We start from the raw sequence: 17,279 nt of genomic DNA on the forward strand, positions 1-17,279 counted from the left end.
AGGGAATACCCATACGACTGTCAGCTGATTTCTCAACAGAAACTTTGCAGGCCAGAAGGGAATGGCAAGAAATATTCAAAGTGCTGAATACCAAGAACCTACAACCAAGATTACTTTATCCAGCAAAGCTATCATTCAGAATTGAAGGTCAGATAAAGAGCTTCACAGATAAGGAAAAGCTAAAGGAGTTCATCACCGCCAAACCAGTATTATATGAAATGCTGAAAGGTATCCTTTAAGAAGAGGAAGAAGAAGAAAAAGGTAAAGATACAAATTATGAACAACAAACATGCATCTATCAACAAATGAATCTAAGAATCAAGTGAATAAATAACCTGATGTACAGAATGAACTGGTGATTATAATAGAATCAGGGACATAGAAAGGGAATAGACTGACTATTCTTGGGGGAAAAAGGGGTGTGGGAGATGCGGGAAGTGACTGGACAAAAATCATGCACCTATGGATGAACACAGTGGGTGGGGAGTGAGGGTGGAGGGTGGGGTGGGAGCTGGAAGGAGGGGAGTTATGGGGGGAAAAAAGAGGAACAAATGTAATAATCTGAACAATAAAGATTTAATTTAAAAAAAAAAAAGTTTTGCATTATCTTTTGTCAGGTGTACCACATACTAGTAGCAGTTAGGCAGTCATATACTTTACAAAGTTCCCCCCCCCCCCCCAATATTGTATGACACCATACAATATTATTGACTATATTTCCTATGCTGTACTTTACATCCCTATGACTGTTTTGTAACTACCATGTATACTTCTCAATCCTTCTGGCAACCATCAGTCTGAATATTTAATCACATGTCTTTTAAAAAATATACATTTTTATTGATTTCATAGAGGAAGGGAGAGGGAGAGAGAGATAGAAACATCAATGATGAGACAGAATCATTCATTGGCTGCCTCCTGCATGCCCCAGAGTAGGGGATCAAGCCTGCATTCTGGGCATGTGCCCTGACTGGAAATCGAACCATGACCCCCTGGTTCACAGGTCGATGCTCAACCACTGAGCCACGCCGGCTGGCTTAATCACATGTCTTAATTTTTAATTACCAAAATAATCCATGCTCAGAGAAATAAAATCTTCATAGATACATAATAATGTAAGAAAGAAATAAAATGCAAAGTTGGTGTATTAGTCAGGATAGAATAACCTATTGCAAAATTTAGACCCCAAAATGTAATGGCTATAAAGAAGTTTATTTCTCGATTTTTAAAAGAATGTAGAGAAGATGGCGGCGTAGGTAAACACCGGAGACAGCTGCCGCAAACAACCATTTCAAAAATACAACTAAAAGACTGAACGGACATCACCCAGAACCACAGGAAGGCTGGCTGAAGAGAGACTCTACAACTAGAAGGAAAGAGAACAGCAAATCGAGGCTCAGAGGCGGCGCAGTGTGGAAAATACAAAGGTACCGAGGTGCGCGCGCAAAGCGGGCTGGTGGCTGAGGGCGCGGTTGTCGTTTTCTGTCGGGAGTGAGCCTCAGACTCTGGGCTCCAGATCCGGGCGAGTCTCTAGGGACCCAGACTCAAACGGGAGAAGCGGGATTATCCGGCATCAGTTGGAACCTGAGGGCAGCTTTCTCTCCGAGGTTTGCAGCGGCTGCCGGGGTTCTGAGAAGCAGAGCCTCTGGGAACGGGACTGAGCGTGGCCATAACTGCTCCCTCCGCCCGCCCTGTTGATCCCGCCCCGCCCAAAACCTGCGCACAGCCATTTGCCGATCGCCTCAGGCAAAGGCTGGATTAGCACCTCCCCAGAAGGCAGACGTTTTCCATACAGCTGATTCCTATAGCCAGTCGGCCTGGGGGTCAAATCCCTCTAGTGTTAACTACAACAATTAAGGCTTGGCTAGAACAAGACTGCGCACAGAGACCACAAGGGGGTGCACCAAGAAAGCATAAAAGATGCGGAGACAAAAAAACATGACAGAAATGGAGGATATGGAGCTAAGAATCGCAATTTTGAGGGCTTGCCATAAATTTGTGCAGAGCCTCACGAAAACTAATGAGACCCTCGATGCTACGATAAAGAAATTAGAAAGTAAGCATACACGGACTGAAATAAAGAATATTATACCCAATAGCAGACCAGAGGAGTACAATAATCAAACCAAAGATTCGACAAAAAACACCCAATTGGAAAAGCAAAATGAAAAAAGAATCCGAAAGTGTGAAGATAGTGTAAGGAGCCTCAGGGACAGCTTTAAGCGGTCTAATATCAGAGTCATTGGAGTGCCAGAAGATGAGAGACAGCAAGATATTGAAAACCTATTTCAAGAAATAATGGCAGAAAACTTCCCCCACCTGGTGAAAGAAATGGACTTACAGGTCCAAGAAGCGCAGAGAACCCCAAACAAAAGGAATCCAAAGAGGACCACACCAAGACACATCATCATTAAAATGCCAAGAGCAAAAGACAAAGAGAAAATCTTAAAAGCAGCAAGAGAAAGAGGCTCAATTACCTACAAGGGAATACCCATACGACTGTCAGCTGATTTCTCAACAGAAACTTTGCAGGCCAGAAGGGAATGGCAAGAAATATTCAAAGTGCTGAATACCAAGAACCTACAACCAAGATTACTTTATCCAGCAAAGCTATCATTCAGAATTGAAGGTCAGATAAAGAGCTTCACAGATAAGGAAAAGCTAAAGGAGTTCATCACCGCCAAACCAGTATTATATGAAATGCTGAAAGGTATCCTTTAAGAAGAGGAAGAAGAAGAAAAAGGTAAAGATACAAATTATGAACAACAAACATGCATCTATCAACAAATGAATCTAAGAATCAAGTGAATAAATAACCTGATGTACAGAATGAACTGGTGATTATAATAGAATCAGGGACATAGAAAGGGAATAGACTGACTATTCTTGGGGGAAAAAGGGGTGTGGGAGATGCGGGAAGTGACTGGACAAAAATCATGCACCTATGGATGAACACAGTGGGTGGGGAGTGAGGGTGGAGGGTGGGGTGGGAGCTGGAAGGAGGGGAGTTATGGGGGGAAAAAAGAGGAACAAATGTAATAATCTGAACAATAAAGATTTAATTTAAAAAAAAAAAAGTTTTGCATTATCTTTTGTCAGGTGTACCACATACTAGTAGCAGTTAGGCAGTCATATACTTTACAAAGTTCCCCCCCCCCCCCCAATATTGTATGACACCATACAATATTATTGACTATATTTCCTATGCTGTACTTTACATCCCTATGACTGTTTTGTAACTACCATGTATACTTCTCAATCCTTCTGGCAACCATCAGTCTGAATATTTAATCACATGTCTTTTAAAAAATATACATTTTTATTGATTTCATAGAGGAAGGGAGAGGGAGAGAGAGATAGAAACATCAATGATGAGACAGAATCATTCATTGGCTGCCTCCTGCATGCCCCAGAGTAGGGGATCAAGCCTGCATTCTGGGCATGTGCCCTGACTGGAAATCGAACCATGACCCCCTGGTTCACAGGTCGATGCTCAACCACTGAGCCACGCCGGCTGGCTTAATCACATGTCTTAATTTTTAATTACCAAAATAATCCATGCTCAGAGAAATAAAATCTTCATAGATACATAATAATGTAAGAAAGAAATAAAATGCAAAGTTGGTGTATTAGTCAGGATAGAATAACCTATTGCAAAATTTAGACCCCAAAATGTAATGGCTATAAAGAAGTTTATTTCTCGATTTTTAAAAGAATGTAGAGAAGATGGCGGCGTAGGTAAACACCGGAGACAGCTGCCGCAAACAACCATTTCAAAAATACAACTAAAAGACTGAACGGACATCACCCAGAACCACAGGAAGGCTGGCTGAAGAGAGACTCTACAACTAGAAGGAAAGAGAACAGCAAATCGAGGCTCAGAGGCGGCGCAGTGTGGAAAATACAAAGGTACCGAGGTGCGCGCGCAAAGCGGGCTGGTGGCTGAGGGCGCGGTTGTCGTTTTCTGTCGGGAGTGAGCCTCAGACTCTGGGCTCCAGATCCGGGCGAGTCTCTAGGGACCCAGACTCAAACGGGAGAAGCGGGATTATCCGGCATCAGTTGGAACCTGAGGGCAGCTTTCTCTCCGAGGTTTGCAGCGGCTGCCGGGGTTCTGAGAAGCAGAGCCTCTGGGAACGGGACTGAGCGTGGCCATAACTGCTCCCTCCGCCCGCCCTGTTGATCCCGCCCCGCCCAAAACCTGCGCACAGCCATTTGCCGATCGCCTCAGGCAAAGGCTGGATTAGCACCTCCCCAGAAGGCAGACGTTTTCCATACAGCTGATTCCTATAGCCAGTCGGCCTGGGGGTCAAATCCCTCTAGTGTTAACTACAACAATTAAGGCTTGGCTAGAACAAGACTGCGCACAGAGACCACAAGGGGGTGCACCAAGAAAGCATAAAAGATGCGGAGACAAAAAAACATGACAGAAATGGAGGATATGGAGCTAAGAATCGCAATTTTGAGGGCTTGCCATAAATTTGTGCAGAGCCTCACGAAAACTAATGAGACCCTCGATGCTACGATAAAGAAATTAGAAAGTAAGCATACACGGACTGAAATAAAGAATATTATACCCAATAGCAGACCAGAGGAGTACAATAATCAAACCAAAGATTCGACAAAAAACACCCAATTGGAAAAGCAAAATGAAAAAAGAATCCGAAAGTGTGAAGATAGTGTAAGGAGCCTCAGGGACAGCTTTAAGCGGTCTAATATCAGAGTCATTGGAGTGCCAGAAGATGAGAGACAGCAAGATATTGAAAACCTATTTCAAGAAATAATGGCAGAAAACTTCCCCCACCTGGTGAAAGAAATGGACTTACAGGTCCAAGAAGCGCAGAGAACCCCAAACAAAAGGAATCCAAAGAGGACCACACCAAGACACATCATCATTAAAATGCCAAGAGCAAAAGACAAAGAGAAAATCTTAAAAGCAGCAAGAGAAAGAGGCTCAATTACCTACAAGGGAATACCCATACGACTGTCAGCTGATTTCTCAACAGAAACTTTGCAGGCCAGAAGGGAATGGCAAGAAATATTCAAAGTGCTGAATACCAAGAACCTACAACCAAGATTACTTTATCCAGCAAAGCTATCATTCAGAATTGAAGGTCAGATAAAGAGCTTCACAGATAAGGAAAAGCTAAAGGAGTTCATCACCGCCAAACCAGTATTATATGAAATGCTGAAAGGTATCCTTTAAGAAGAGGAAGAAGAAGAAAAAGGTAAAGATACAAATTATGAACAACAAACATGCATCTATCAACAAATGAATCTAAGAATCAAGTGAATAAATAACCTGATGTACAGAATGAACTGGTGATTATAATAGAATCAGGGACATAGAAAGGGAATAGACTGACTATTCTTGGGGGAAAAAGGGGTGTGGGAGATGCGGGAAGTGACTGGACAAAAATCATGCACCTATGGATGAACACAGTGGGTGGGGAGTGAGGGTGGAGGGTGGGGTGGGAGCTGGAAGGAGGGGAGTTATGGGGGGAAAAAAGAGGAACAAATGTAATAATCTGAACAATAAAGATTTAATTTAAAAAAATAAATAAATAAATAAAGAATGTAGAGCCCTCAAAAAAAAAAAAGAAGTTTATTTCTCTCTCAAAAGTCCAGGTTGGTATAGGGAGTGGAGAGCCTAGAGGAGAAGGCTCTTCTCTACATGGTCATTCAGGAACCTGAGTTAATGACAGCTGTATACTCCTTAACATGTGGCTGCCAAGATTGCTATGAGCATCAGCATCCAGTTGACTAGATGTGTCATTTATCTATTCCTGCATAACAAACTGAGTAGCATAAGACAAAGAATTTAATACTTATTATCTCAGGAATTTCAAAGTAGCTTAGCTGAATAATTATGGCTCGAGGTCTTTCAACGAGTTTGCCATCAGGTGTCTGCTATGGTTACAGTCATATGACGGCTCTACTAGGGCTGAAGTATTTACTTCCAATGTGGCTCACTTAGTGCTAGTTTTTGGCAGGGGGCCTCAATTCCTTGCCTCTCTACTGGGATGTTTGCACAGGCCTGTTGCACAGGCCTCTCTACTGGGGTGTTTGAATATCTTCATGACATGGCCGCTGGCTGCCTCAGAGAAAGTGATCTACTAATAAAAGAGCAAGATGAAAGCACAATGTCTTTTATGACCTAGACTTGGAAATCACATTCCACAATCTCTGCAATATCCTATTGGTTATATAGGTCAGCCATATGCAGTGGAGGAAGTGATTACATAGGGATATAAATGCCAGAGTCAAGCATCATTGGGGGTCATCTTGGAGGCAGGCTATCATCCTAGAGAAGCATGTATGAGAGGTTTTTATGGGCCACGGAGGTTTTTACTCACATGACCATATCTAATAGCAGGAAAAGAAAGGACATATAGTATAGCTGGCCAACCATGTGTTTTTTATTATAGTGGAAGGAGGCGGGGATGCACATCTGGCAGTCTCTACTACAATTGGGAAAATGAATTAGGAAGAGAAAATATTTAAGAGATGAGTAACAGAAATAAAACAACAAAAGTTGATCTCAGTGAGCAAATTTCCAACTGCATGGATCACGACAACATAATGCTTAAGATTTTTTTCTGATTTCATGAAATTGTTCTTGCCAACAGCATCTCACAGGCACACACTTTTAAATACCAATAGGTTGTTTGAAAAGCCAACATCCTAGTCTTGGCTTTAATAAATGTTTTTAATTTATTTTAAGTTATTACTTAAAAAATAGTACAAAGATTACCAGTGTTCATTAGTGAAACCCAGTACACATACACAACAGGGAAAATATAATTTGTACACTCACTACCTAGAAAACTAGTAATTAAAGAGCAAAATATCCTACCCCTTCTTTGAGAATTTCCCTTGGAGAAAAGGTTCCTATGCACTGATTTAGGTCACAGACAAGATAATTCCCAATGCATTTCCTGTAAAAACAAAACAAAACAGTAAAACCTCAGATAGAAGATTAAGTATTCAACTGCAAGGCATTTTCAATTAGTTTTGCTTAATGAGGAAGAGATAATCTCTTAGTTGTAACATGAACCTCAAGTGGGGGAAATTTTTCTTCCTAATTTGCCCCAAACGTTGTTTTGGCTTTGTATTATATTCTGCATCAATGAACTGGAATCCAGAATGTTATTCATTTGTCCTAAATATTTAACAACTGTGAACTAGTTTAGCCCATATCAATACTGAGGACAGTATTACAGATGTCTCCCATCCCCATCCTCCGTTACCACCCTCCGCTCAAGGATAATATATATTCATTTTTAAAAACATAAGCTTGCTTGACTATACTTGGTTGGAATGATAGAGGTAGTGCTTTGTAAAACTTCTATATTCTCTAAATTGTTGCATGTTGCCTTGTTACTATAACAATTTTTTTAGAAAAAAATTACTAATTGATTTTAGAGAGACAGAGGAAAGGAGATAGAGAGATATCAATTTTTGTTGCTCCACTTATTTATGTATTCATTGGTTGGTTCTTGTATACAATCTGACAGGGGATGGAACCCACAAACTTGGTGTATGGGGACAATGCTAAGCTATCCAGCCAGGGCCTATAACAACTTAAGGAGACTACAGCCAGGTGCAGGACACTCACAATAGGAAATTAACCCTTCTCTGGGGAAAGGAGACTTGAGAGCAGGACCAGCTATATAACTGTAGGGCCTGGAACAAAATGAAAATGGGCTTTTCATTGGAAAAATAGAAAATTTATGTTGTTAAAGAGACTAAATTTTAAACCTTTTTATTTTCTCCCACTTTCTCTATCAACCCCTCACAATGCAGTGTTTTTACTTTGCTAATGTAGGGCTCCCTCAGGCATGGGAACTCTGGTGCAGTGAATGGGCCCTCAAGCAGGACCCAGATGGACCACCAACTGCTGGGTCCCCTCCTTCAGTCACTAGATCAATGCCAGTCAGGGGTGAAAAGTCTTCCCACTGGCCTACTGGCCCCAACCTACAATGGAAAGAGACCCCGGATGCAGTAGGCTCCTGAATCAGGGATAGAGGCTCATTCTGCCAAGTCTTATCCAACATGCTGTGGAACTATCAGCCCAAAGTGGGCATGGCACTGCCCATGTCTGCCTGACTCCAACTTTCCTGTGCCTGCAAACTGGCCCCCCACAGAGGGGCAAACGGCAGCAGCCACTGTTGCCAGGGGGTGGTGAGGGGGGAGCTGGATGGGACTCTGGGAATCAGGAAACATGGGGGTGGGCAGTGGAGAACCCATCCAGGGAGGTGTTGAGTGGTGGGATTGTGGGTGGGCCAAGGCTCCAAGCCCTGGGCACATGCTTTACCACCCCATCAGATTTCATTTATAAAACACAACTGTGAAGATGAAAGTATTAAAAATTTCAAGATGATGATCACAAAATATTAAATCCTAAGCATGGAGATCCTGTGAGGCTGCACTCATGAAAGTGGTCCTGCTTGAGAGCTGAATGTGCCATCCAGAGTTGAAGCTGATAGCCATTATTGCCTATCAACTGATATAACTCTATTTCAGGAAGACTTGATTAGGTTTCAACTCAGAGGATTTAAACATGAAAGGAATTTATTTTTCTCCAACCTTTGCTTTCAACAGAACTCTGGAATCTCCCCCTTCCTGACCCTAACAATTTCTAGAACTTCCAGGAAAAATAGATTCCTAACTTTCAGATTCCATAACTGCTACTCATTTTGGTTATTACAACGCTATTTAACGATTTTAATCTCATTCTCAATTGAAATCTCATTTCCCCTCCTGGGAAAATGAGAACTGACTAGGGGCCCCAATTACTAGAGAGCCTGGTCCTGAGATGTCGCTCCCCTTTCCTCGTCCAAAGCTGAACTGTGCAGTGTTGGGCAGGACAGGCGAGTGACCCAGAAAAGGATCTGTTCCTCTCTCAGTGAGTCACTTCTCTCTGGTTAACACTGTGGTTCTTTAGATGCCCTCTGTGTGATAGTCCCCCAAATTCTGCTTTCCTTGTTCTCATACAGAGAACATGTATGAGTTCTCTGCAGTGGCCAGGCCTTGCCTCTGAAGAACTCACACGTGTACTCCACAAGAGGAAGATGCCACCCAGCTTCACCTGTTCCACAGACAGCCACCACCCAGACCCGGGATGGTACATCTCACAGCCTCTTATCACTGGGCTTCTTCTTATTTTGTTTTGTTAATCCTCACCCAACGATATTTTTTCCATTGATTATTTTTTTCCAAGAGAGTGGAAGGGAGGGGAGAGACAGAGAGAGAGAAACACCAATGTGAGAGACTCATTGACTGGTTGCCTCCCGCATGCACCCTGACCAGGGCAGGATCAAGCCTGCAACCAAGGTATGTGCCCTTGACTGGAATTGAACCCGGGACCCTTCAATCTGAGGGCCAACCACTGAGGGCTCTAACCACTGAGCAACCGGCTAGGCATCACCGTTTTTACTGTGCTCTCCTGCTCCTCTCCTGCCATTGGCTTGGGGTAGGAGAGCAAGTCTCCCCTTCTTCCTCAAAGGTGATGAACAAGCCTGATAGTCTCCCTCCTTCTAGTATCTTCCTAACATAGTCCAAGAGTAAGGATGGGTGGGTGAAATAATGATAGGGATAAATCAGTTAGTTCAGACCATTTTAGGACTCTTGGAAAAGGTGTGCTGTCAACATTGTTGGTAACTGTCTTACAATGAATGCATGGTATTAACCCATCTTGTTTGGGACTGGGCCCTAGTTGCTAATTCCTGGGCTATAGTACTAACCTTTAAAAAACAACAACACATGCAGCAAACAAATAGGGATATTAGTAAAAGTCTTAACCTGGTTCTTCAGGACCATTTCAAGATCACCACTTCTTTCAGGGCAGGATTGACGTTTCCTTGCGTGGGGCAAATCAGGGCAAGCAGCTCAAAGCCAGGCCATTAAGTCCAAGGCCTGGGCTGAGAGTAGAGGCTGGTGCAGAAGTGAGAATCTTTGGAAAACAGAGAGGAGTTAAGACAGAGAAGAGTGAGGAGGCTACAGAGAAGGATGGATGCCTTTTCCCACCGGTGTTTTTCTGTGGCCCTCAGCCCACTTATGTGAGAAGGAAAAATAAATTAAAAGCAGACAACCTAAACATTTGACATGGCAATGATATTTGCACACTGGGTAAGAGGAGGGTAAGAAAGAATGCACTCATTATCCTTTCCAGATTATAGCCAATAAATTAGGCATTTCTGGTGTGAGTTAAAGCTAGACTCTATAAGAACCACATAAAACTGAAAAATAGAACATAATTTGTGGAAAGCTTCATTCACTTTATCAAAAAATATTTGCTGAGTTTCTTCAATGTGCCCAGACCTATTATGGATGCTAGGGAGTCAGCAGTGACCATGACAAACAAGCTCTTGACTCCACGATGCTCACCTGCATCTTCTGATATAGCTTTCTATATTTGAAACATGATCATCTACATAATTAATATGATTAGATCATAAATTTTTGAGTGGGGGGTGTGCAATATTAATCTCTGTATTTCTAGCATCTAATATCCTGACTGACACATAGAAGGTACTCAAAAATATTTGTTGATTGAATAAATAAATTCATTTTCAGTGAAAATAGCATCATAGCTTGAGAAATTAATCCAAAATGAATATACTGTTAATTTAGTATGACTAAAACTTCATGAAACCAAAATCTATCCCATACATTCTGAAATGTAACAACAAAAAATATTTTGATTAACCAAGTTAAGTAGAAAAATAGCCTTATAAAGGCTAACTTCAGAGACTAGTTATTTTCATTTTCTTCCATTATGGCTATTCCTCTGTGCCAACAGTTGTTTTAAAAAACATAATCTTTAAGTAGTAGATTAAATCTAGCTGGCTTCAAATGATACCTGGGGTGAGGGGAAGAGGTGGGTACAAATGCCCACCCACATTTCCAGGGAATTCTATGACCTCAATGATGACTGACTAAAATTATTAGACTTTTCCCATGAGAGCAATTCTTATGTTTCCTGAGAATAATTGTTAATACTTTTTATTGAGGTAAAATTCATATTACATAAAATTAACCATTTTAAAGTTAACAATTCCATGACTTTTAAATGCACAATGTTGGAAACTATCACCTCTATCTAGTTCCAAAATATTTTCATCACCCCCAAATGAAACCCCTTACTTATTGAACAGTCACCCTGAGAATTATTTAATCTTTGGCTGCAAGTAATAAGTATGTATCCTATCAACTCTATAATAGAGAACATGGAAATTATTTTTCTTCAGAAAAAGAAAAATAGTTATTCAATAATAGGGTTTACAGGGCTAGCCAGGGGCCAGTCTACGATCCCAAAGGTGACGCTATCCTCACCTCTGATTTGTACATGAGAGTAAGATCTGCCCTCCAGAGGCGCAGCAGTTATATCTCTGCACAGACCTTACAGCCTCTGAGAAAGTTGCCTGGGTGATCCTAGAAGATCACAATGAAAACTGAGTTTTCAAGAGTACTCAAGGTTTTCAGACATATGTGATTTTAAATTATCATTAACCAGGCAATCAGGAAATACGGTAAGTAGTTAAAAAGAAACCTGTGGCTTCAAAGTTTCTAAATGGGTTGGAATGTGAGCACGTCACAAACACTGCACTAACAGATTCCAGGAACTGCCTCTCCACAACACTGACTCTACTGATGAAGAATGTGCTCGGGCAGGGACGCACGTACTTAGGGGAAGGACCGAGAGACCTTGTGGAGGAAAAAATCCATCCTAAGGGAAGAGCTTGGAGGGAGAGTTTGGACCATAAACAAAGTTTGAGTCACCAGAAGGGCATGGCTTTTCTGGTTCCAGTGTTATATTTGTCATTCAGACTCCTTCCCTAGCCCAGATTCTCTTGGGGTTCATGTTGATTTAAGACAGGGTGGGGGACATGGTGAGTAAAAAATGGAAAATTAAAAGAGCTGCTTTGCTAAAAAGGAGGAGTCCTAAACTAGGCCAAGGCAGTTCATCCATTCAACAAACATGTGTGAGAAGAACTAAGTGCAGGGCATTTGTTGGACATGAAGGATATAATGGTAAACAGTCCCTGATCTCAAGAAGTTTACAGTCTAGAGGTTGATACTTAAGATCAAACTACATAAATATGCCCAGTCGGCATGGCTCAGTGGCTAAGCATGAACCAGGAGGTCACAGTTCTATTCCCGGTCAGGGCACATGTCTGGGTTTCGAGCTCGATCTCCATGTGGGGTGTACAGGAGGCGGCCGATCAATGATTCTCTCTCATCATTGATGTTTCTATTTCTCCCTCTCCCTTCCTCTCTGAAGTTAATAAAAAAAATATTTTTAAAAATACTACATAAATACTGATCGTAAAATGTACAAAGGAACAGTTCAGTAGGCCTTCACAGTGTTTCACAGAAGAATCTAACCAGGTCTGGAAGGACAGAGAAGGCTTCCATGAGGAAACATTTCAGCTGAAAACCTGAAGGAAAAGGAGTTGGGAAGAGTGTTGCAACCCTTTGTGAGGTGGAAGGATTTTGAGTTTGAGGCCAGTGGGCTCAAGTACACGGGCTTGAGAGGGAAGCAGCTAGACACAGCTTATAAAGGAGCTGGCTATTGCTCTGCACTTGCACAGTTGAGTGTCCTGCTACAAATGCATCCAGCCCCAGGCAGAGTAGAGAGTCCCTCCTAGTTGTAAGGCTGTGGGGTGTGATCTGAACTAGGGCCTTAAGGGCTTAGAAAAAGAATTTGGCAGGTGCCCCGTTTTTTCCTTCAGCTAAACGCACTAGGCTACTAGTTTGGCCTCCTCACATGCCTCAGGCTTCTAGGTAACATTGTCCCCAAGATATAAATTCAATATCTTCAAGAAATTGCACGGTTACTCTAGAATATTGATCAAGTCTCAGAGCAGGAGCTAAAATGAAGGCACATGCTGGCAGGTTAAACTTTTGGCTCAATGTGTCTCTTCATCTGCATGAGAAACCCCTCACAACATTAACTCCTCTGTGGAGGAAGGTGTAGCCATGTTTGTGCTTCCCTAGCAGAGAAGCTCCACCAGGAATGAACAGCCTGATGAGTCATAAAACTCTCAGCTACATCAGAGCCAGGTTGCCTAACACATATTTGGTTAGAACTGCTATGGGTGGGAATAGCACCCCTAGCCATCCTTTGCTCCAGTAAGCCATGAAGGCTGTCCATCTTATTTGCAGCAATATTCTGGTACCCGGCCCAGTGCACACTGCATGGTAGGGAGCCAATAAATACATTTGTAATGACTGAGTGGAGGCTGAGCACAGGGCAGGCAGTTCTGCCAAAGCACTTCCCAGCTAACCCAGAAGATTAGCTTTCTCTGCTCACAGAGATGTGAGAAAAATAGCAGCTAAAGCAATGGTTCTCATCTTACCTGCACATCATGGGAATTAAAAAGAACACATAAAGTTTTATTTCAGATATGTTTTAAAGTATATTTATAAAGAAATTAGACTGAAAGTAAATACGCCCCAATATTAACTTTTGACAATGAGATTATGTTACTCTGTTGTGCTTCTACACTCCAAGGTAGGACTGTTACTTATGAAAAAATAAAACAGCTTTACTGAGGCATAATAAGCATACAATAAACTTCATATATATAAAGTGTCAATGTAAGTGTTAACATATTAATGCACTTCTGAAACCACCACCACAATAAAGATAATGAACAGATGGATCACCCACAGAAGTTTCCTCATATCCCTTTGTAATAACCCTTCCCGTCCCACCCTACCCTATCCCCAGGCAACAAGTGATCTGTTTCTTATCATTATAGATTAGTTTATGTTCTATAGAATTTTTTTTAAATCCTCACGTGAGGATATGTTTTTATTACTTTTTAGAGAGAGGGGGAGGGAGAGAGAGAGAGACAGACAGAGAAAGAGGGAGAGAGAGAACCATGGATGTGAGAAACAAATCAGTTGCCTCCTGTATACATCTTGACCCTAGATCGAACCTGAAACCTAGGTATGTGCCCTGACCAGGAATGGAATCTGCAACCTTTTAGTGGACAGAATGGCGTTCCAACCACTGAGCAACTCAGCCAGGGCGCCAACTTCTTTAATGAGACCAACATAATCTAATACCAAGACCTCACAGGGACAATACAAATAAAGAAAACTGCAGGCCAATCTCTTTCAAGACAGATGCAAAAATACTAAACAAAATATTTATTAGCCAGTGATGCATAATAGGAAAATATATCACAATAAAGTTGAATTTGTTCCAGAAATGCAATGTTGGTTAATATTTGAAATTCAATCAATATAATTCATGACATTAATAAAATAAGTGATAGCATTTATATGCTTAATTCAATATATACAGAAAGAGCATCAAAAATTTAGAAATTCAATAATTAATCATAATAGAAAAATAAAAAATAAACAACAACCTCTTAACAAATTAGGTATAGAAGGGAACTTCATTAACTTGATAAGTGACAGTTACAAAATACCTACAGCAAACATCATACATAATTTGAGATATTGAAATCTTTTCTCCTGAGATTGGGAATAAGGCAAAGATTCCCACTGTTACCATTGTTATCCACTATTTTTCTGAAGGGCTTGGCCAATACAATAAGTCAAGAAAAATATATAATAAATATTAGAATGAAAAAAAAGTGATTGTTTATTCATAGATATAATGATTAAATATGTATAAAATCCAAAAGAATCTTCAGAGAAACCAATAGCACTTATTTCTTTACATAGTTTGACTACTGCATATGTATTCAGTAAAAGTGTATCTATGTGTACCAAAAGACATTTACAAATGTTTACAATAGTCAGAAACTGGAAACAATCCAAATGCCTATCACCAATATAATGGAAAAATGGGTTGAGATATATTCATACAATAGAATACTATACAGCAACTAAAAGAAACAAATCAATGATAAATGCAACAACATTGAGAATCTCAAAAGCATTATGTTAGATGAAAGAAGCCAGACACAGAAATATATTTTGTTTTGCTATTTATATGACATTCAGAAACAGGATATAAAACTGACACTTGTGGACACAAACAGCAGTATAGTGGTTGCCAGCGGGAAGGGGGTTAGGGGGTGAAGGAAGCCTAATAAATGATGATGGAAGTAGATTTCATCTTCGGTGGTGAGCACACAGTGCAATATTCAGATCTTATTTCATAGAAATCTACACCTGAAACCTATATGATCCTGTTAACCAATACCAGCCCAATAAATTTAATTAAAAAATAGGCAAAACTAATTTATTGAGTTAGGAGTCAGGAGAATAATTACCATTTAGAGAGCAGGGAGAATGAGTAGGAAGGGTACAAGGAGGGGATTTCTGAGGTGCCAGTAGTGGTTTATTTCTTGATGTAAGTGGAGACAATATGGATATGTTCATTGTGTAAAAATTTATCAAGTTGAGCACTTATGAATTTTGTACTTTTATGTGTATATATATTATACTTCAATAAAATAATTCCTAAATATATTTGTACAAGATATTGAAAGAAAGATTTCTTTTTTACTTATAGAGGCAAATGAATGACTGTTGAATAAAAAGACTTAGAGAAATTTCAGGGACGAAACAAAAATATTTTTGAGATCAACCAAACAGTGCCATTATACTGATCAAAATATAATTATATAATTCAGCTCAACATTAGTATGAAAGAGAAAACAACTTTAAAATATTTAAATTTTGTTGTTGTTGTTATTGTTAATCCTCACCCAAAAATATTTTTTCCATTGACTTTTTTTAGAGAGAGTGGAAGGGAGGCAGAGAGAGAAAGAGAGAGAGAGAAACATCAATGTGAGAGAAACAGACTGGTTGCCTCCTGAACCTGGCCTGGGGCCAAGTATTGAACCTGCAACCCAGGTACTTGCCCTGGACCAGAAACAAATCCAAGACTCTTCAGTGTGTGGGCTGGCGCTTTGACCATTGAGAAACACAGGCCAGGACTTAACATTTTGTTTTAGCATTGGAAACTGATAAAAATGTGAGCATTGTTTAGAAAATCTACACTAATAAAAGACAAACATGCAAATTGACCATACCTTTGCTATGCCTTAAGCCATGCCCACCAGCCAGAGTGACTATATGCAAATTAACCCAACCAAGATGGCGGCCAGCAGCCATGGAGCTGGAGCAAGCAGGAGGCTTGGTTGCCCCAATGATGGAGGAAGCCAAGCTTCCTGGCCGGCTCTGAGCTCCACTCAAAGCAACAAAGTTTCAATTATAGAAGGTAAACAAACCCCAGATACCTGCTTTCAGGCAGCTGTGGCCATGGAGCTGGAACGAGCAGGAGGCTTCCCTCCCACCCGCCCTGGCCGGCTCTGAGCTCCACTCAAAGCAACAAAGTTTCAATTGTAGAAGGTAAATAAATCCCAGAATAAAAAGAAAAAAAGGAGAGGCTGGGAGCTTCCGTCACCAGGGGGCTTGGCCAGCCTGAAAACGGCCCTCAGCCCCTCACCCAGACTGGCCAGGCATCCCAGAGGGGACCCTCCACCCTAAAGGGGTTGTGGCCAGCCTGAAAACAGCCATCAGCTCCTCACCCAGGCTGGCCAAACCTCCATGGGGTGAGGGTCCCCACTGGGGGGGCTTGACCAGCCTGCAAACAGCCATCAGCCCCTCACCCAGGCTGGCCAGGCACCCCAGTGGGGACCCCCACCCTGAAAGGGGTGTGACCAGGCTGCAAACACCCATCAGCCCCTCACTCAGGCTGCCCAGGCACCCCAGCGGGACCCCCACCCTGATCCGGGACACCCTTCAGGGCAAACCACCCGGCCCCCACCCATGCACCAAGTCTCTATCCTATATAATAAAAGAGTAATATGCAAACTGACCCTAACAGCAGAATGACTGGGAATGACTGGTCACTATGACACACACTGACCACCAGGGGGCAGAGGCTCAATGCAGGAGCTGCCCCCTGGTGGTCAGTGTGCTCCCACAGGGGGAGCTCTGCTCAGCCACAAGCCAGGCTGACGGCTGCCAGTACAGCGGTGGTGGTGGGAGCCTCTCCTGCCTCCTCAGCAGCACTAAGGATGTCCGACTGCAGCTTAGGCCTGCTCCCCGCTGGCAAGTGGACATCCCCTGAGGGCTGCTGGGCTGCCAGAGGGATGTCTGACTGCCAGCTTGGGCCCAATCCCCCAGGGAGCGGGCCTAAGCCAACAGGTGAACATCCTCCAAGGGGTCCCAGACTGCAATAGGGCATAGGCCGGGCTGAGGGACCCTCGCTCCGAGTGCACAAATTTTTGTGCACCATGCCTCTAGTAATGATATAAAGAATTATAAATGTAATAAGTGAT

The sequence above is a fragment of the Myotis yumanensis genome, unplaced genomic scaffold (genome assembly GCF_028538775.1).
Source record: "Myotis yumanensis isolate MYYU_CA2020_CCGP unplaced genomic scaffold, mMyoYum1.0.hap1 SCAF_11, whole genome shotgun sequence".
Taxonomy (NCBI): domain Eukaryota; kingdom Metazoa; phylum Chordata; class Mammalia; order Chiroptera; family Vespertilionidae; genus Myotis; species Myotis yumanensis.